This window comes from Callithrix jacchus, chromosome 2, assembly GCF_049354715.1.
Source record: "Callithrix jacchus isolate 240 chromosome 2, calJac240_pri, whole genome shotgun sequence".
Lineage (NCBI taxonomy): Eukaryota > Metazoa > Chordata > Mammalia > Primates > Cebidae > Callithrix > Callithrix jacchus.
In genome coordinates, this window is record NC_133503.1 from 19,709,589 (window position 1) to 19,729,620 (window position 20,032).

Consider the following 20,032-nt stretch of genomic DNA (forward strand, 5'->3'; position numbering starts at 1 on the left):
GGTGGGAGGACTGCTTGAGCCCAGGAGTTCAAGACCAGCCTGGGTAACATAGTGTCTCTACAAAAAAAAAAAAAGTAAAAATTAGCCAGGCGTGGTGGTGCACACCTGTAGTCCCAGCTATTCGGGAGACTGAGGCAAGAACCTGGGAGGTGGAGGTTGCAGTGAGCTGAAATCATGCCACCACACTCCAGCCTGGGCGACAGAGCGAGACTCCGTCTCAAAAAGAAAAAAATTAGCTTGGTGTGGTGGCACACACCTGTGGTACCATCTATTCGGGAGGCTGAGGTGGGAGGACTCTGCAGTCCAGAGTCCAAGGCTACAGTGAGCTGTGATCGCCCCATTGGACTCCAGCTTGGATGGCAGCAAGATACTGTGTCAAACCACAACAAAAATACCACCTCCCTGCAGAGCGGGGCAGGGCACAGGCGTGCCAGGCCCTCATTCCCATTTCTAAGAGGGTGATCAGAGTGGGCTCCGTTGAGGTGGGATCTCTGAGGAAGGAGGCAGTGGGGAGGAAGGAGGCAGTAGGGAGGAAGGCAGACTGTCCCAGACAGAGGGAGGTGTGCACAGGCCCATGGCAGATACATCTGGGGGCCCCAGGGACAGCCAGAGGTGGCCAATGTGGCTGGAACGAATTAGAGGAAAGAACAGGGGACGAGATCAGGGAAGATGGCGCCACGTCACGCAGGAGCCAGGTGGCTGCTGGAAGAGCTTTAACCTTTTCTCTTGAGTGAGGTGGGGAACCACGGCTGAGCTTGTGGCAAGGGGTGGGGTGCAGAGCTCCACAAAGCCCATCTCCTGCCCTAGCCGGGCCAGGTGTCAGGGTGTGGAGGCAGCACCCTCAAAAACATCTCAGAGTTCCCTCAGGGACTCCACGGAAGAGGTACCCAAGAAATCCTTGAAGCTGGAAAGCCCTCAACAGCCCCGGGGACTCTGGCATGAGCTTGGTCCTTTTTGGTTTTTTTAAAGAGCTTTTTTTTTTTTTTTGAGACAGTCTTCCTCTGTCGCCCAGGCTGGAGTGCAATGGCTTAGTCTCAGCTCATTGCAACCTCTGCCTCCCAGGTTCAAGTGATTCTGCTGCCTCATCCTCCCGAGTAGCTGGGATTATAGGTACCTGCCCCCGTGCCTGGCTAATTTTTGTACTTTTAGTAGAGACAGGGTTTCACCATGTTGGCCAAGCTGGTCTCGAACTCCTGCCCTCGTGATCTGCTCACCTCGGCCTTCCAAAGTGCTGGGACTACAGGTGTGAGCCACCACACCCAGCGCGCTTGGTCCTCTTTTAACCCCACCATGCCTCAGTTTCCTCCCAGGTGAGATGGGTGTGGTCCCACCTGCCTTCCTCCCAGAGCCCTGATGTCCCAAGCAGGAGGAGGTGCTCAGCCAGCCCCTGAGCATCTGACACCATATGAGACTCACCGGCCTATTTTTGTCCCTGGGTCCTGGTCACACAACCTATTCGCCGGCTCCTCGCTCCCAGACCTTCCGCTCACCAGCACTGCCACAGCACGGAGCAAGCACCGTCACCACCCAGTTACCACCAAATCATTCCCCTGGTGCTGTGGCCAGCTCAGAACAATTTGTTCTGTGGGGAGGGGCCTATACATTACTTCTCTGGAGCAGCCCAGGGCCTTCCAGCTGCCCAGGAGGGTCTGTGTCCCAGCTTTCCAGAGGAGGAGATGGTAAAACAGATACCAGTCCCTGCGGGCAACCTGGACCGGCCCTGGCCAACATCCGCTCTTCTGTGCTGCCACCTTGTAAAGCCCCAAAATCACTTTCTGATACAACACCTGTCTGACCTCCATGGCCACCCTGGGATTCACCCATGTCATAGCCCAGGAGACTGAGGCTTAGAGAGGGAAAGCTGCTTGCCCAGAGTAACACAGCTCACCGGCATCTTGACTTCCAACACAGTGACTGCCCCAACTCCGGTCCTCACGCACGGACTCTCCACTACTCTCATGGAGGCTTTCCTGCCAGCGCCCACACCCACCTGACCACCTAAAGACCCTGGTCAGAGGCTTCCCTGCCAGCAGAGCCTCCCACCCCAGGCAAAGCATCAAAAATGAGAAATGCCTTTTTTTTTTTTTTGGCCTGTCGCCAGGCTGGAATGCACTGGTGTAATCTCAGCTCACTGTAACCTTCTTCTCCCGGGTTCCAGCTATTCTCATGCCTCTGCCTCCTGAGTAGCTGAGACTACAGACGCATGCCATCATACCAGGCTAAGTTTTGTATTTTTAGTAGAGACAGGATTTCAACACCTTGGCCAAGCTGGTGTCGAACTCCTGGCCTCAAGTGATCTGCCTGCCTCGGCCTCCAAAAGTGCTGGGATCACAGAGATGAGCCACCAAACCAGGCTGAGAAATGCCTTCTTTTTACCAAAAGTTCACGAACCCTACTACATTGGTCCCAGGTGTGACTAAACTGCAAACCTCAGGCTCATCTAAGTCATTCAGCGGGGACCAAATCCTGTAGAAAGAGGAAGGGACCCAGCAGCAAGTTTTCCAGGGGGCCAGAACACGTACACAGAGGAGCCATGACCATAGAAAGCCATTTACACACCTGCAAGCAGTGTTGGGCACACAGGTAACTCAGAGCATCTAGGAGGGAAACAGCCAGAGACACAACACCGAGTCAGCCACCCTGAGCGGCCCAGGAAGGTGTGGTCAGGCCAGCTCCACACTGGCCCCGCTGGGAGCAACAGGACATGGAGGCAAGGTCTAAAAATAGCCACCTCCTGGAACTCCACACTTGAGTCCAGGAGTTTGAGACCAGTGAAACCCCATCTCTACAAAACATTTTTAAAATTAGCTGGGCAAGGTCGGGCACAGTGGCTCACACCTGTAACCCCAGCACTTTGGGAGGCTGAGGTGGCGGATCACGTGGTCAAGAGTTTGAGACCAGCCTGACCAACATGGTGAAACCCCATCTCTACTAAGAATACAAAAACATTAGCTGGGTGTGCCTGTAATCCCAGCTACTCGGGAGGCTGAGGAAGGAGAATCGTTTGAACCCAGGAGGCAGAGGTTGCAGTGAGCCGGGATGGTAACACTGCACTCCAGCCTGGGTGACAGAGCAAGACTCCATCTCCAAAAAAAAAAAAAAAAATTAGCTGGGCATGGTGGTGCATGCCTGTGTTTCCAGCTACTAGGGAGGCTGAGATGGGAAGACTGATTTAGCTCTGGAGGTCGAGGGTGCGGTGAGCTATAATTGCGTCACTGCACTCTAGCCTGGAAGACAGAGCAAGACCCATCTCTGTCTCTCTATCTCTCTCTCTCCCTCTCTCCCTCTCTCCCTCTCTCACACACACACACACACACACACACACACACACACACACACGAAAGCACAGCCACCTCCCAATGCAGACCAGAGAATGGTGTGACAGGCTCCAAGCTGGGCGTGCAAACGCACAGGTCCCTGCGTCCCCCGACACAGGTGCAGCTCTCAGGTGTCCGGCATGAGGTCTGCCCAGACAGCATTTCCTCTCAAGAAGTCTTGTGGCCAAAGTCGTCTTTGTGGGTCATTCAGGAAAATCCTGGTCCCCAATGTCAGCCACCACCTGAGTCCTTCCATCCTGCCAGGTCATTTCGGCACGAGAGCACTCCTTACATGGAGCCAGAGCTGCATGTGAGCTCTGGGGGTACCCACGGGGAAGGAGCTACAGTTAGTGAGGGTCAGCTTCCCAGCACCATCTGGCACTCACCAGCCCATCCATGACCCTCCCAAATTATTGAGGTTCCTCACTGTTCTTTGGGCCCTGACAGTCTGTCCCCCTCTTGTTAATTGTGGTCACGACAGCAGCCAACAGGTGCCATGTCTGCATCCTCCAAGCCACACATGGATCGCAGGTGCCACTGCTGTCTGTGTTTCAGGTAGGGAAACTGAGGCTTGGGATGTTATGTGACTTGCCCATAGTGACACAGCTGGGGGGCAGTGGGGCCTGGTTTCAAAGCCATGCCTCACATTGGAACCCCAGCTGCTTAGCTCCTGGAGCAGAGGTGTTCCAGTGGGGCACAGAGGGTGGGACGTCTCCTCTCCCAAAGCACCTGTGTTCCTACACTGCCTTTTTTTTTTTTTTTTGAGACAGAGTTTCGCTCTTGTTGCTCAGGCTGAAGTGCAATCTCGGCTAACCGCAACCTCCACCTCCCAGGTTCACGAAATTCTCCTGCCTCAGCCTCCCAAATAGCTGGGACTACAAGTGTACGCCACCACACCTGGCTAATTTTGTATTTTTAGTAGAGATGGGCTTTCTCCACGTTTGTCAGGAAAATCGCTTGAACCTGGAAGGCAAGAGGTTGCAGGCTGGTCTCCAACTCCAGACCTCAGGTGATCCGCCCTTCTCAGCTGGGATCCCAAAGTGCTGGGATTACAGGCGTAAGCCACTGCACCTGGCGCCTGCCTGCTCTGAATACCGCGGGGTAAACTTCTCAGCGGCTTCTCCGCCTCTTGTCTCTCTTTTTTGTCCAAAGACTAGAAAAGGCACATCCATGTCCTGCCCCCACCCGCCCCCTGGGAAGGGTCTGCCACTCTAAGCAACAGGGACCACCAGGTTGCCCCAGTAACCCGGTATCCAAGGTCAGGCTGCGCCAAAACGCACAGCTCCGGGCCCTCCTTCTCCCCCATCTGACCACACAGATGCCCAGCCTTCGGGCAAGAAACCACGCTCTGATTCTCACTATTCTGAATGCGCTTTGCAAAAACCTCCCAGCAGCTGCATCGAGCTATTCATTAGCTGACAGCCCAGACCTTCAGGCAGCCCCACGCAGAACGAGACCAACGGGTTTGGGGTTTCATACCTCTCAGAAGGGTTCCATTCGCTAGGAGGGGAAACGAGGGCTTAGACCACAGAGGCAGTGGTCTCCTGGCCGGACGCTTGGCTTCCTGTACCCTCCCCTCACCTGCAAACCCGACTCCTCTCCCAAGTGTTTCCCTCCCGTGATGGGGGCAGAAAGGACCCACTTCACTGCTCTCCCCGGCCCTGGTGGCCTTTGTAAAGTTTGCCGTTTCAACTTCACCCCTCCCTTGCTTTTCTGGTTTTGAGAACTGTCTTGCTTTCCCGCAGGGGTAATATCCAACGCCTTCTTTCTCAATCAACTGGGTGAGGGAGGCTTCTCCCTCCCCGGCACACACACAAGCTGCGGGGAGCCCTGGGCGCAATGAGATTCTCTGCGCCCTGGAGGCTCCCCGGGGACCCACCCAGTCCCGCACCCACCTGGCTCGCCCCAGCCCGGAAATGCCTTCTTTCGGGGCCCCTGGCCGGGGATTCCCGCCCTGGCCCCAGTTTGATCCCATCGGGAAGCTCGCAGGTCGCCCGGGCCTGGGAGCCGATGGCGCGGAGAGAGCGCGTTCCCCTTCCCTGGCCCCTCCTTCCCTCTGCTGGACCGGCCCGGACTGTGCCGACCCCCGCGTGGCCCTGCAGCAAACCCTCCCTGGCGCCAGGCTCAGGTGCTCCGGCCAAGTGCGCCCTTCGAGTCTCCGCGGTCCCTGCGCGCTCGTAGCCGCCGCCGCCTGGGCGTCTTCGGGGCTTGCGCGCGGGACCCGGAGCTGCCCCTGCCCACCCTCCCCTTCACGGGGGTCCCTCCCGGCCCCGCGCCTCCGAGTCCTCCCCCCGCGCCCCTACCTCGCAGTCCCGCGCCCTCGGGAGCCAGCAAAGGCCTCGTCGGTCACCGCGCCCCGGGCAGCAGCGTGAGCAGCTCGAGCTGGGCCGAAGGATCGGGAGGTCCCGGTGACGTCAGCGCGCGAGGCAGGGACGGGGCGGGCGGGACTGGGGCCGGTGTGGGACTGCGGGCGGGACCGGAGGGCCACACCCCTCCCAGGCTCACGGTCCTGCCCCACGCCCTCCAGCTGCCCGCGGTGGTGCTCACGTGGGACACGCCAGCCTCCCAGAAACACCCAGGCAGGGGCCTCAGACCCTAAAGCCAAGCAGGTGAGGGACGTCAGTCAGCCTGGGTCAGTTAATGACTCCCCAGGTGAGGGGAGTCAACTAGGCTACCAGGTAAGGCCCCAGGTGAGAGGGGTGAACCAGGCCACCCGGTAAGGCCCTGACATCAGGGCTACCCCAGCAACGTGGGGTGTGCTCCCGGTGGCCTGTCATCACTTCTCCTGGGCATCCCCTTCATCTCACACTCCCTGCAAGACTGATTCATTTTGGCACTTTTTTTTTTGATAGTGATGGTGTGTCTCCATCTCCTGGGCTCAAGCAATCCTCCAGCCTCAGCCTCCCAAAGTGCTGGGATTACAGGAGCCACCCTGCCCTGGCCCATTTATTCTTTTAAGAAACACTTGCCAACACCAGCTCTGTGCCAGGACTGGGAGACAGGGCAGGGCTGGGGTGGTAGGGGTCTCCTCCCACCCACACAGTAAACCCACTCCAGATGTGCCCCGAGTTAAGACACTGGGAGCAGCTTTCCTGACTAGGGCATAGCTCTGCACTTCGCCTCAGGGCCCCTCCCCTCCTGGACACTACAGGGACCCCATTGGAGGTGGCACTGAGGGAGGGAGGGTAAGTCCTGGAATGGCCTCTCCCCCACCCCATCACCCATGGGGCCTCAGCACAGCTGGGGAGGGGACCCGGGGGACAGTCCTGGCCCAAGTTCCTGCGGGACAAGCCCCGAGTGCCAGGAGTGTTCCTTCTTAGGTCAGGGCACCTCCCAGGGTCCTCAGAGCCTCCAGAGGGTCCAGGCCTCCCCCAAGCCCAGGCCACAGCAGGCCTGGTGCCCCTGGTCCCTCCCTCCCTTTGGGGCTACAAATGCCATAAGCCGGACTCAGCAGAAAGGCTAGTGGCTCCATTCTCCGGCACTCTGCCCTGGGGTCTCTTCCCTGACACTGATTTTAAGATACGCTTGCCGGCACCAGCTCTGTGCCAGGACTGGGAGAGAGGGCAGGGCTGGGATCTAGGCTGGGGCAGGGCCTGGGGTCATTGGGGTCTCCTCCCACCCACACAGCAAAACCAGATGCACCCTGAGTTAAGAAACACTTGCTGGCAAGTGTTTCTTAAAAGAATAGATGGGCCAGGGCAGGGTGGCTCACGCCTGTAATCCCAGCACTTCGGGAGGCTGAAGCGGGAGGAGTGCTTGAGCCTAGGAGATGGAGTATCCACAACCCAGTTGGGTCCTGTGCCCATGTCTGCCACATCCCAGCAGGAGGCACTTAGCGGAAGAAGGATCACCACCCCTCCACTGTCATCAGGAGGTGGGCGAGCTGTGCAGTTGCTGAGGGGCCAGTCCAGTGTCTTGGACCCTGGTGTCCAAGACAGATGGTCACTAACTCAGACAGGACTGATCCCAGCTCCACACCAGGCCCCAGGTTAGGAACAAAGAGACCAAGTGAGCCCATGAAGGACCCCACGCCATCCCCAAGGCCACCTGGGTGGTCAGAAGGAACCCAAGGGGGACTCTACCCTCAGCCCCTCTAGCTGGGGTGGGGCTGTCTCCCAGCAGAGCTTCCTTAACCTGCTCCCAGTCCCTGCTGGGCAAGGGATTGGGAGGTGGGAGTCTTCCCTGGGGTCCACCCACCTGCTGCTGCCACCTGATAGGAGGTCTCTGTCCAGCCCCACTGGGTAGTCCTGCAAGGGTTGGGCAGGTGGGAGGTGCTGGCCCGAAGGAGGGAGGCCTCCAGCTCCTGGTTCCAGGCACTCATTGTGGCCTCTTGTTACCCCATGGTCAGTGGCCCTGATGATGGGCACCCTGCTCTGCCCTGGGCAGCTGCAAGTACAGTCCCTACCCTGTGCCAGCCGCCCCCGAGATGGAAAGTGCAGGAGGATGACCAAGCCCAGTCCTGGCTTGAAGGCCAGCAGGACAGCTCCAGATGGAGCCCAGAGGCCTTTTTCTCAAACTGCCCTTTTACTCTCTGCAACCCTTCCCTCAGGCTGGCAGGCAGCCACCCACCAGCTCTGCCTCACCGTACAGAAATGCCCCCACGCCCTCAGCAGCGCCCCGCAGATGGCTGAGGGATTCGTCACCATCGTCCCACACCATTGCAGAGGAATTTTTTTAAGCCTTAAGAAATAACAACACTAGGTGTCCAGTGTGCAGAATTTCAAAAATTATAAAAAGTAACAAAAAGAAGACCCCATAAGCCAATGTCGAGAGGTAACTCTCTTACCTCCTTGTCATACATCCTTCTGATCATCTTTTCCTCCACATTGAAATATATATTTTTTAAATTTTCTTTTGAGACAGGGTCTTGCTCTGTTGCCCAAGCTGGAACACAGTGGTGCAAACACGACTCACTGCAGCCTCGACTTCCTAGGCTCAAGCAATTCTCCTGCCTCAGCCTCCTGAGTAGCTGAGACTACAGGCACACACCATCACACCTGGCTAATTTTGCAACTTTTATATAGAGATGGGATCTTACTATGTTGCCCAGGCTGTTCTCAAACTCCTGGGCTCAAGCGATCATCCCAGTTCAGCCTCCCAAAATGTTGAGATCAAAGGCATGAGCCATCATGCCCAGCCTAAATACGTATTTTTAAGGGATTCACACCATATAATGCATTCTGCAGGTGGCCCCAACACTTTACACCCAGAAGTCAGCCCCCACCCCGATGGTCTGTGCTGGATTCCGTGTCATGGCTCTGTCACCTGGTTTGGGACATTTTGGTTTCTCGGTGTCTCACTAGCATATATCACTGTGATAAACCATCTCATTTCCACAGATCTTTGCACAGGTATGTAGATCCCCCCCAGCTCAGGATAAATTCCTACAAACAGATTCTGGCTCACAAAGCTGCACTTTTTGACACATGTTGCCATGGGGATTTTACAGGGTTTTTTTTGTTTTGTTTTGTTTTTTGAGATGAAGACTCACTCTGTCACCCAGGCTGAAGTGCAGTGGCAAGATCTTGGCTCACTGCAACCTCTGCCTCCCAGGTTCAGGCAATTGTCCTGCCTCAGCCTCCTGAGTAGCTGGGATTACAGGCGTGTGCCACCATGCCCAGCTAATTTTTTTGTATTTTTAGTAGAGATGAGGTTTCACCATGTTGGTCAGGCTGGTCTCAAACTCCTGACCTTGTGATCCACCCACCTTCGGCCTCCCAAAGTGCTGGGATTACAGGCATGAGCCACCACACCAGGTCTTTACAGATTATTCCTGTTGGGGATAGAGAATCGAAACCTAATAAAAGATTAATGTTCTTTTTTTTTTTGAGATGGAGTCTCACTCTGTTGCCCAGGCTGGAGTGAGGTGATATGATACTGGCTCACTGCAACCTCTGCCTCCCAGGCTCAAGCGATTCTCCTGCCTCAGCCTCCCGAGTAGCTGGGATTACAGGTGCCCGCCACCATACCTGGCTAATTTTTTAGGAAAGACAGGGTTTCACCATGTTGGCCAGGCTGGTCTCAAACTCCTGATCTCAACTGATCCACCCACCTGGGCCTCCCAAATTGCTGTGATTACAGGCATGAGCCATGGAGCCTGGACTAAATGTTTTGTCCTAAAACTGCTTATTACAAAGAAGTCGCGGGAGGCCAAGGCTGCTGGATCACCTGAGGTCAGAAGTTCGAGACCAGCCTGGCCAACATGGTGAAACCCTATCTCTACTAAAAATGCAAAAGTAGCCAGGCGTGGTGGGTGCCTACAGTCCCAGCTACTGGGGAGGCTGAGGCAGGAGAATCACTTGAACCTGGGAGGTGGAGGTTGCAGTGAGCTGAGATCACACCACTGCACTCCAGCCTGGGTGACAGAGTGAGACTCTGTCTCAAACACCACCACCACAACTCTGTCTCAAACACCACCACCACCACCACCAAAGTAGTTGTGGAGTATCCTCCCCACACCCCTCCCTGAATAGCTACAGGGGCGGGATCCACTGGAACAGAAATTCTGTGTTGAGCCTGGAGTGACCATTCCTCCTCTGTGTGTTGGGTCAACCTGGGAGATTGGAAGCCCAAATGAGCAGGGCCCCTCCTAGGTGCCCCAAGATGGGTGGCACTGGGGCCAGTGCCAGGACCCCTGGAACATAGAAGCAGCCTGCTGATGACCCAGCCCCCGCCAGCCAAGGCTTCAAGCAGCCAACACCCTGTCTGCCCAGCCACCCTGCACCCGGGACACACTGGTCTCCATGCCAGCAGACTGCACACTCTTCTCTTGTTGAAGCCACCTCATCAGAGTCTATTCTATGAAGAGGCAGTGATATGGGGACCTCTGTCCTTTCAGTGATGGACAAAGGGGCCTGCTCCCACCTTCATCCTCATTACCATCCTCTGACCGGAGCAGACCTGGGGTCAAAAGAGAGCTGTGTGGCCTGGGGAAGCAGCTTCACCTTCCCCTGCCTCAGTTTCCCCAGAGTGGGTTAAATGGTGGCTCCCAAAAGATGTGCCCACTTGCACCCTCAGAATGGAAACTTATTTGGAAACCAAGTTTTTGCAAATATAGTTAAAGTAAGGATGTCAAGAGGAGATCATCCTGGGTCGGGGGGCCCTAAATCCAAGTGACTTTATAAGAGAGAGAAAGATGCTCCCCATTGGAGAAACAAGACAAAGTAAAAAATAATAACAATTTGTTTTTTTTTTTTTTGAGACAGAGTCTCATTCTTTCACCCAGGCTGGAATGCAGTCACGTGATCTCGGCTCACTGCAACCTCTGCCTTCCAGGTTCAAGTGATTTTCTTGCCTCAGGCTCCCAAATAGCTGGGATTACAGGCACATGCCACTACACCCAGCTAATTTTTATATTTTTAGTAGAGATGGGGTTTCACTGTGTTGGCAAGACTGGTCTTGAACTCCTGACCTCAAGTGATCCACCCACCTCAGCTCCCAAAGTGCTGGGGTTACAGGCATGAGCCACCGTACCCAGCCAACAATATTTAAAAAGAGATAAAGAGGCTGGGCAAGGTGGCTCAGGCCTGTCATCTCCAACACTTTGAGAGGCCAAGGTAGGAGGATTGCTTGAGCCCAGAAGTTGTAGAACAGCCTGGGCAACATAGTGGGACCCCCATCTCTACAAAAAACTTTAAAAACAAGTAGAAAGTGGAAGACAGAGACACAGAAGAAGGTGGAGATGAGAGTGGTGCAGCCACAAGCCAAGGACACCTGGAGCCCCCAGAAGCTCCAGGAAGAGGCAGGAAAGACTCTTCCCTGGAGCCCTTGGGGGAGGTTTGGTCCTGCCCCAGCCTCGACTTTGGACCTCTGCCCTCCAGAACTGACAGTAAATGTGTGCTGCTTGAAGGCATGCCATTGCAGTCATCTGTCACAGCAGCCACAGGAAACTCATCCACATTGGAAAAGAGGAAAATGCTTTGCACAGGTTTTATAAGGATGAGAAGCACTCTCGCAGGGTGCTTTGCAACAGAGTCCTGAGAAACAGCAGCTGCTCACTCAGCAAACTCGAGCCCTTGCATGTGCCGGGCGCTGGGCCGCAGGACAGGGACTTGGCCTCTCTGCAGCTCGGCCCTGCTCCAAAGCCAGCAGGCAAGGGTGTGGGCAGATAGCGCTGTGGGGACAGAGGAGGATGGAGCTGAGGCTGGCTTCACTGCACAGCAAGATGAGCCCGGGTCAAGGGCAGAGATGGGGTGTGCCAGGTGGAAGGAACTGAGTGAGCAGAGGCCTGCCTGTCAGAATCGGTGCACAGCTCTGGACAAAGATGGGTGGAGGAAGTAGGGCAGCGCCAGAGGATCTGAAGAAGAGATGAGGCCACCTCTGGGGACGGGGCTGCTGAGGGCCAGGGGCTGGGGAGTGAAGGGGCTTGGAACACAGCAGGGGAGCTGTGCATGGCCCAAGCAGGGGTTTCCTCGGCCTGGCACTGGGGTCTCCTGGGTGCAGCAGGTGATGTCCAGGTGGGAGGCAAAGGGGTGTGAATTCCAGCCCAGACAGGGTGCACAGGGCTGGACTCCAGCACTGCCTGTGGGACTTGGGGTGTCCTTGCACAGAGCACAGTCAAGGCCTCCTCCCTGACATGGGCTCCCTGCCCATGCCTCAGTTTCCCTGGGCTTTCCTGGAGCTGTCATTACAGCACTGTAGGAATGCAGAGCAAAGCTAAGGACCCTCCCATCGGCCCAACAAGAGACTGTGTGCTGGGGGCCCACCCAGTGTCATCAGTGCTGGACACCAAAGCCCCTGACTGCTGGAGGTACAGTACCCCCTGCACCCTATCCTGGGGTAGCTGGGGACCATCTTAGACCTGAGGGGAGAACAGGAGCCCCCCCAACACCAGGAGCATCCCACGGCAGGGTGGGGGCTGAGCAGGGCGAGTTCCCAGACAGGCTCAACTGGCCCTGGCCCTGGCCCAGCCCCCCGTGCCCAGCCTGTGAGGCTGCCCTTTGAGCTTCTGGATTAATATTCACGCCGGGTCCCCAGCTCTGAAAGCCCTTGTTCCCTCCGGAGAACGGCCAGGGTGGCTGGGGCTGGGGGGCACTCAGTGCAAAGTCACAGCCCCAGCACATACACTGGGGCCCTTAGCCCACTCCCCCAGGACCCCTTCCCCACTGCTGGGGCTCCCTGTGGACTCAGCCAAGTCTGGGGCCAGGGGAAAAACCGTCTGCCCATCTCTCTGTATGTCTCTCTGTGTTTATATCTCTCTGTCTGTCTTGGGGCTCTTGCTCTCTCGGTCTCTCTCTCTGTCACCATCTCCCTCCTCCCTCCATCCCCATTTCCTACCCTATTGTGCTGTGTGTGGTCAGGGGCCCTGGGAGAATTCCAACATGTAGCTTCTCCAACAGGGAAAGACACACACACGGGCCAGGCACATGGGAGTGAACCTCCGATGGCATCTCCCTGCAACCTCTGTCCCTGTCGGGGTCTGTCTTGACTCTGAGTTGCCTGCAGACCTCCCCACAGCCCTGCAGTGGGACCCTAACAACAAGAATAACAAAGGCTTGGCTGGGTGAGGTGGCTCACACCTGCAATCCCAGCACTTTGGGAGGCCAAGTCAGGTGGATCTCTTGAGCCCAGGAGTTCAAGAGCATCTTCAGCAATATAGCAAGACCCACCCCCCCTTCTCTACAAAAACATTTAAAAATTATCTGGGCATGGTGGCATGCGCCTGTAGCCCCAGCTCTCTGGGAGGCTGAGGTGGGAGGATCACCTGAGCCCGGGGAGGTCAAGGCTGCAGTGAGCCATAATTGCACCACTGCACTCCAGCCTGGGCAAGAGTGAGACCCTGTCTCAAAAAAAAAAAAAAAAGAATAACAGAAGCTGTGTTGATGGCGCCCATGGTCAGGCAGGCACTGGCCAGCCGACTTGGGGTTTTGAGGCCCAAGTGTCACCTAGCTCAGCCGTGCCCTCTCCAGCTCCGCATCCTCAGCTCTGAAACGGGGTTCTAAGATGGACAGGATTGGCCACGAGGGGGCATCCATGGGCAGGGACGCAAACAGTTGGCACTCAGGGTCCTGGAAGGTTTCTGACTTGAAGGCTGCGCTGCCTGGTGCCTGTGGGTCAGCACCGTTTTGGCGGATGCAGGGGTCCCAAAGGCCTGGTGTCTGGTGATTTGCCCAGGGTGCTCACCCAAGGCCACACCATGGACCTGGGAAACACCCTCAGAGTCCTCAGACATGCCTGGCCCCAGGCTCGGCCAGTAGGGTTACCAGGGAGGCCCAGCAGCATCCATGGGGGGCGCGCCCTGGGAAGGAGCCCCCAGTGAGTGCATGGGCCTCGCCGGGCAGGGCTGCGAGGTGCATGAGAGGCCCCAGCTCTGTGGCCAGCACAAGGTGGCTGAACCCCCGGCCCAGCGGCATCGCCCAAGTAGCCAGAGCCAGCCTGCAGCAGACAAGACCTTCCTGAGCCATCACCTCTGCCTCCCACACCCCCAGAGCTGGGGTCAGGGTGAAAATGAGCAGGGAACCCCTACTCCTTGGAGGTCTCCAGCAACCCCAGCCGCAGAGGGGAACTTGGGCAGCAAGGAATAGCCAGGGGTGCCAAGGACATGCCCGGCCCCCTCTGGAGGCTTCACAGCTTGAAGCTGCTGGGCATCTGGGCTCCCAGGGGTGCCTGAAGAAGCCCTACAAAAGCCAGGATATCCAGCTCCTGCTGGGTGCGCTGCACACCCACCCAACCTGGCAGGGCTCAGGGAGCCTGTGGGGCCGGAGACCCAGGCAGGTGCCCAGAGAGCCAAGCGCCTGTTATGGGAGCTCTGGAACCAGCCCCCTGGTGAGACAACTCTGGGGGTGCCACAAGCACCCGGACCCTCAACCTCAGCACCTCCCATCCCAGGAATCCCCATCATCCCAGCCCTACCCTCCTCCTCCAAGTGCCACTGTCACCAAGGAGCATCAAATCAACCTCCAAAATAGCTTTCAACTGCCCCCCCATCCCAGGCTGGCTGCAGACTCCTCGGCCTGCACACACCCCTTTCTAAGCCACTTGCCCCCAGGAGGAAGCCTTTCAAAGACCACATCTCACCAGCGCCAGCTGTCAGCTGCATCCCCCTGGCTCTGTCTGCCCTGGTCTCACATCCCTAGTTCCTACCTCCAGGGTCCCTCTGCCTAGAGGACCCTGCTGTCCTGGCACCCTGCACCCCAGCTGGGCCTCCTCCACTCAGATTAAGCCCCAGCTTCCTTCAGGGCCATGCCTCCGCTTCTCCTGGGCTCCAGACTCTGTCCTTTCCACCCTGGCATCCCAGCCCTTGCCTGGGCCATGGCTTCCACCTGGACCACCAGCCTGCATTCCTCTCACCCCACATTTAGGCTTCAGGCCCACAGCCATCTCTTCCCAGGACCCTCCCGGCACACACTTTGGCAACTCTTACACGTACCTGTTCAGCATCAGCCTTCGCCCAGGACTGCAGGCTGGGGACGAGGGCAGCAGCCACCTCTGCCAGTCCTGTCAGCACCTGGTGGCTGCTCAATCCAGGCAGCTGTGCTGTTGCAGGTCACAGCAACACTCAGACACCCGCCTGCCCGCAAACACCCTGTACCGGCCCACGCGGCCATCACACTAAGAGCACACACGCCCCGATGCAGCTGCACCGTTGGTACATGCACAGGCACTCACACACCCACACGCACATGCACACACACACACACGTGGCCGCACGCAGCCGGGGTGCCCTGACCTCCCCGCATGCCCTCCTGCAGCCACCTGGCCTCTGTCCCCACGCGTGTCACACACAGCCGGTGTGCTTGCTCACATCACCGTCCCACGACGTCGCTCCAGCCGGCACCCGGAGCTCGATCAGGAGAGCTGCTGTTGGCCGCCTCTGCCTGCCAGCGTTTGCCAAGCAGTTTCCATGGCGACACATCTTGGCTCCGACAGGAACCAAGAAGTGTGGGGAAAAGGGTCCCCACGGAGGGGGTGAGGTAGGAGGTCTCTGCGTCTTCAGGCTCCCAGCAGGCATGGGAGGCTCCCACAAGTTCAGACATCCCCCACCCCAAGCCCGGCTGGGCTTGCACCCCAAGAAGGCGGCTCTGGGATGGTCCCTCTGAGCTGCCTGGCACAGGAACTGACTTAGGTCACTCATTCAACAAACTTTCTGGAAGAGCCACTCTGTGCTAGTAGCTGGGGCTGCAATGCTGCCCAACACATGGGCTTGCAGGAGGCTGAGTAAGTCCTGAGGCTAAACTGACATCTGGCTACCCCAGTGAAGGCCCCATCTAGCAGGTTGGTTCGTGGCTCCCTAAGCACCAAAACCCAACCACTCAGCTTCTCAAAGGGGGGCTCCCCTCTGTGGTAGATCAATTACAAAAGTGACCCCGATGCCCCATTCCTCCCTGAATCACCATGCCCTTTGCCCCTTGACTTTGTCCCAACTTTTATCTAGAGGTGGAGTCTACATCCTTCAATCTGAGCCTGTCTTATGACTTGCTGTAGCCAATAAAAGGTGACAGCAGTGGCATTGCTGGCTCTAAGCTTAGGCCTCCAGGGACATGCATGCCTCTGCCTGCTTTCTCTGACTCCTGCTATAGTATGAGAACAAGCTGGGCTGCTTTGCTGGAAGGCAAGAGGGCGTATGGAGCCTGGGTCACCCAAGCTGAGACCATCCTGGACTAGCTAGCTCCCAGCTGCCCACAGAAGTGTGAGTGAGCCCAACCAGGACGTGCCAGGCCCAACACTGAGAGCAGTACTGCCTGGCCAGCCCATAGGCCCTTTAACACTAAGGAAATGTGAAGCCGTGCGTTCGGGGCTGTTACCCAGCACTAACTGATACACCCTCTCTCTAGGGCTCTGGCCAGCAGCCACCCAACCTCGGTTAGCATAGGCCAGAGGCTCTAAAAGTTCCCAGGGTTGCTGTGAACCAGGCCAAGAGGAGAGCTGGATTCCACAGGCTAACAGTGCCCCAGGGCAGCAGGGGCAGAGCTTCTGGGAGGGGTTCCCATGTCAAGTCCATGGCAGGAGCTACTAAACCAGAAGCAAGAGTCTCTACTGCCTTTCTTTGCCTCGGTTCTTCCCCCTGTGAAATGAGCCCATCGCCCTTTCCTACCTCCTGAGGCTATTTGGTAAGGTAGTGTGTGTGGCAGCTGGACACAGACCTACTACGTGCCAGCTTCGGGCTGCAACCTAGGAACGGAAGCCCATCGCTGCCTTCTAGGTCCCCACAACTGAGAAGGCGGCATCACTAATCCCAGCTTAGACAGGAAACGGGGTGAGGATGGGTGACTTGCCTAAGGCCTGGGACACACAGGAGCAGGTAGGCGTGGTCACAAGCCCCAGCTGGGTCTGAGCTGGTCATTATCTTCATATTTTCCTCCCCATAGTCATCTTTTTTGAAATATTGTACTTCCTAAGCTAACTGCACTTATGAGGTTATGATTGGTGTGTTTGCAGTCTTTTTTTTCTTTTTCTTTTTTTTTGATTTTCATTATCTCCTGTAATGGCTATAAGCAATTTTTTTTTTTTTTTAAATGAGACAGTCTCACTCTGTTGCCCAGGCTGGAGTGCAGTGGTGCAATCTTGGCTCACTGCAATCTGTGCCTCCTGGGTTCAAGCGATTCTCTTGCCTCAGCCTCCCCAGTAGCGAGGATTGCAGGCACCCACCACCACACCCAGCTAACTTTTGTATTTTTAGTAGAGATGGGTTCTTACCATGGTGGCCAGGCTGATCTTGAACTCCTGAGCTCAAGACGTCCACCCGCCTCCACCTCCCAAAGTGCTGGGATTACAAGTGAGCCACTGTGCTGGTCCCTGCAGTCTCTGTTCATCAGGTATCGTGGTTCAGCGTTACTGTCTAGGGGGCAACTAATCTGCAGAGCCCCTCCCTCTCTGAGCTCTCCCAGGCCAGAGCTGAGAGCCAGGATCCCCAGATCCCTGTGGTAGGGCCTTGTATCTGAGTCCAATTTACCTCCAGCACGAGGCCTCGAAGTCAGTTGCCTGCTATCTTGTCAGCTGTTCAGTATTGCTGGAGTGATGGCCTTAAGATATTTCACCCAGCATATTTCATTGTCTTAGGGAAACCACTGGTCCAGGCACCCCTCCTGCTGTCACCAGAAAAGGACATGTGCCCAGTGGCAGGGCTGATGTCACTGCTGCATCCCAGTAGGGCCAGTCCATGGCTGTGCTGCCTGGGAGGTGCCCTTTTGTCAGAGGGCATCTGCCAAAACCAGCAAACTTGGGTTCTCATTCTTTGGCCTTGTGGGGTCAGGGGGCAGAAGTCAGGGCCAGTCCTCCCCAAAGTGGGGAGCATTATAGAAAACCCTTCCCATCTTAACCTGAACACCTAAAGGGCTATATTCCTAGGGTAAGAATGAATCGGAATCAGCCCTGCTCCCCCAACAGGAAAGACTGCCTTGGTGCTAAGAGAAGCAAAAAGTTATTGAGAAGTTAGAGCTACCGGTCTTCTCCAGCATAGATTTGAGGCCCAGGAATACAGAGAACTCCAAGCACTAAATGTATTTTTTGTTTTGACATAGGGTCTCTGTCATCCAGGCTGGAGCACAGTGGTGTGATCACAGCTTACTGCAGCCCTGAATTCCTGGGCTCAAGCAATCCTTCCACCTCAGCCTCCCAAATAGCTGGGACTTCAAGTGCAGACCACCATGCCCAGCTAATCAAAAAGAAAAAAAAAGTAGGCCAGGTGCAATGGCTCATGCCTGTAATCCCAGCACTTTGGGAGGCCACGGCAGGTGGATAAACTGAGGTTAGGGGTTTGAGACCAGCTTGGCCAATAAGGTAAGACCCTGTCTCCACTAAAAATACAAAAATTAGCCAGGTGTGATGTAATCTCAGCTACTGAGGCATGAGGCATGAGAATCACTTGAACCTGGGAGGTGGAGGTTGCAGTGAGCCGAGATTGTAGCACTGTACTCCAGCTTGGGCAACAAGAGCGAAACTGTCTCAAAAAAAAAAAAAAAGGTGTAGAATGGGGTCTTGATGTGTTGTCCAGGCTATCCCCAAACTCCTGGCCTCAAACAATCCTATCTTGGCCTCCCAAAGTGCTGGGATCACAGGCATGAGCCACCATGCCCAGCTCTTTAGGAGGCCAGTATATTTGGTTTGCAGTGGCCTCTAGTGGGTACTGCCCCAACTTAACTCCTCCCTAGTGGACTCCACCTTCATCCTAAGCCTCAAAGAATCTCTCGATCAACATTTTTCAAAGCCAACAAGCAGCCCACTGTTAAAGATGACCAAAAACACAGGGAAACAAGACATCATGAGTGACCTGCACAGGCCTGACATGAGGACGGTCGCGCACCTCATGTGTGCTGTGACCGACACTGACCAGGTGGTCCTGTTGACTTGTTTCCAGGGACCTGGCCTAACTGGGTAGTGTGTGTGGCAGCTGGACACAGACCTACTATGTGCCAGCCCTGGGAGGCAACCTAGGGATAGAGGCCCATTGCTGCCTTCTAGGTCCCCACAACTGTGAAGGTGGCATCACTAATCCCAACTTACAGACAGGAAACGGGGGAGAGGATGGGTGACTTGCCCAAGACCCTGGATGCTCACAGGAGCAGGTGGGCATGGCCACAAGCCCTGGCTGGGTCTGAGCTGGTCATTATCTTCATGTTTTTCTCCCTATAGTCACCTGTACTTCCTGAGCTAAATGCATTTACCAGGTAATGATTGGTGTGAGTTTGCAGTCTCTTTTTTATTTAATGAGGCAGAGTCTCGCTGTGTTGCCCAGGCTGGAGTGCAGTGGTGCAATCTTGGTTCACTGCAACCTCTGCCTCCTGGGTTCAAGTGATTCCTCAGAATTCTTCATAGCTGGGCAGGGCCACACGGCTAAAATCTAATGATTTTAGATGATGGAATGTGCATGATAATGACAGGAGTAAATTCCATTCCTAGCCCAAAATAATCTCTCAAAGAAGTTAGTTAAGGGAAGGCCGGGTGTGGTGGTTCACACCTGTAATCCTAGCACTTTGGGAAGCCGAGATGAGCGGAGCACCTGAGGTCAGGAGTTTGAGGCCAGCTGGCCAACATGGCGAAACTCCATCTCTACTAAAAAATACAAAAATTAGCCTGGCATGGTGGTACGCACTTGTAAACCCAGCTACTTGGCAGACTGAGGCAGGAGAATCACTTGAACCTGGGAGGCAGACGTTGCAGTGAGCTGAGATGCTGAGATTGCACCACTGCACGCCAACCTGGGTGATAAGTGAGACTGTCTCAAAAAAAAAAAAAAAAGGAAAGGGAGAAGAGAAGATGAGAGGAGAAAGGATAGAATATCTGAAAGGATACTGGCTAAGAATTTCCCAGAACTGAAAACCACTGATCCACATTCAAGAATCCCAGTGAATTCCAAGCAGAATAAATAAAAAGAAACTCTTACCTAAACATAATAGTAAAATTGCAGAAAACCAAGAACAATTCAAAAAAATATCTTAAAAGCAGGCAGAGGAAAAAGAGGTTACTCTCAAAGACCAGATGCTAGACTGACAGCCAAACTCCCGAACACAGCAACCGAAGTCAGGGGATGCTGGGATGTGCTGAAAAACTTCAATGCACTACAAGATAATAACTGCTTGGCTGGATGTGGTGTGGCGGCTCATGCCTGTAATCCCAGCACTTTGGGAGGCTGAGGTGGGCATATCACTTGAGGCCAGGCTGGTATTGAACTCCTGATCTTATGTGATCCACATGCCTCGGCCTCCCAAAGTGCTGGGATGAGCCACTGCGGCTGGCCCCCAGGAATAACTTTAACCAAAGAGGTGTACACTGAAACT

General features: G+C 55.6%; 1 protein-coding gene across 12 annotated transcripts in view; it reads right to left on the minus strand.

The window, feature by feature from the left end:
- The window catches only part of AMZ1 (archaelysin family metallopeptidase 1), a 64,528-nt gene extending 49,422 nt beyond the window's left edge, over nucleotides 1–15,106 (minus strand). For 4 of the 12 annotated variants that reach the window (XR_013530558.1, XM_054249076.2, XM_054249070.2 and 1 more), the window contains exon 1: nucleotides 14,686–15,106. The gene's annotated coding sequence lies outside the window, so the exon portion shown is untranslated. Of the gene's footprint in view, nucleotides 1–5,620; nucleotides 5,913–14,685 lie in introns of all 12 variants that reach the window. The other 8 variants (XM_078358440.1, XM_054249061.2, XM_078358455.1 and 5 more) reach the window with 4 other exon arrangements.
- Nucleotides 15,107–20,032: the final 4,926 nt, after the last annotated feature.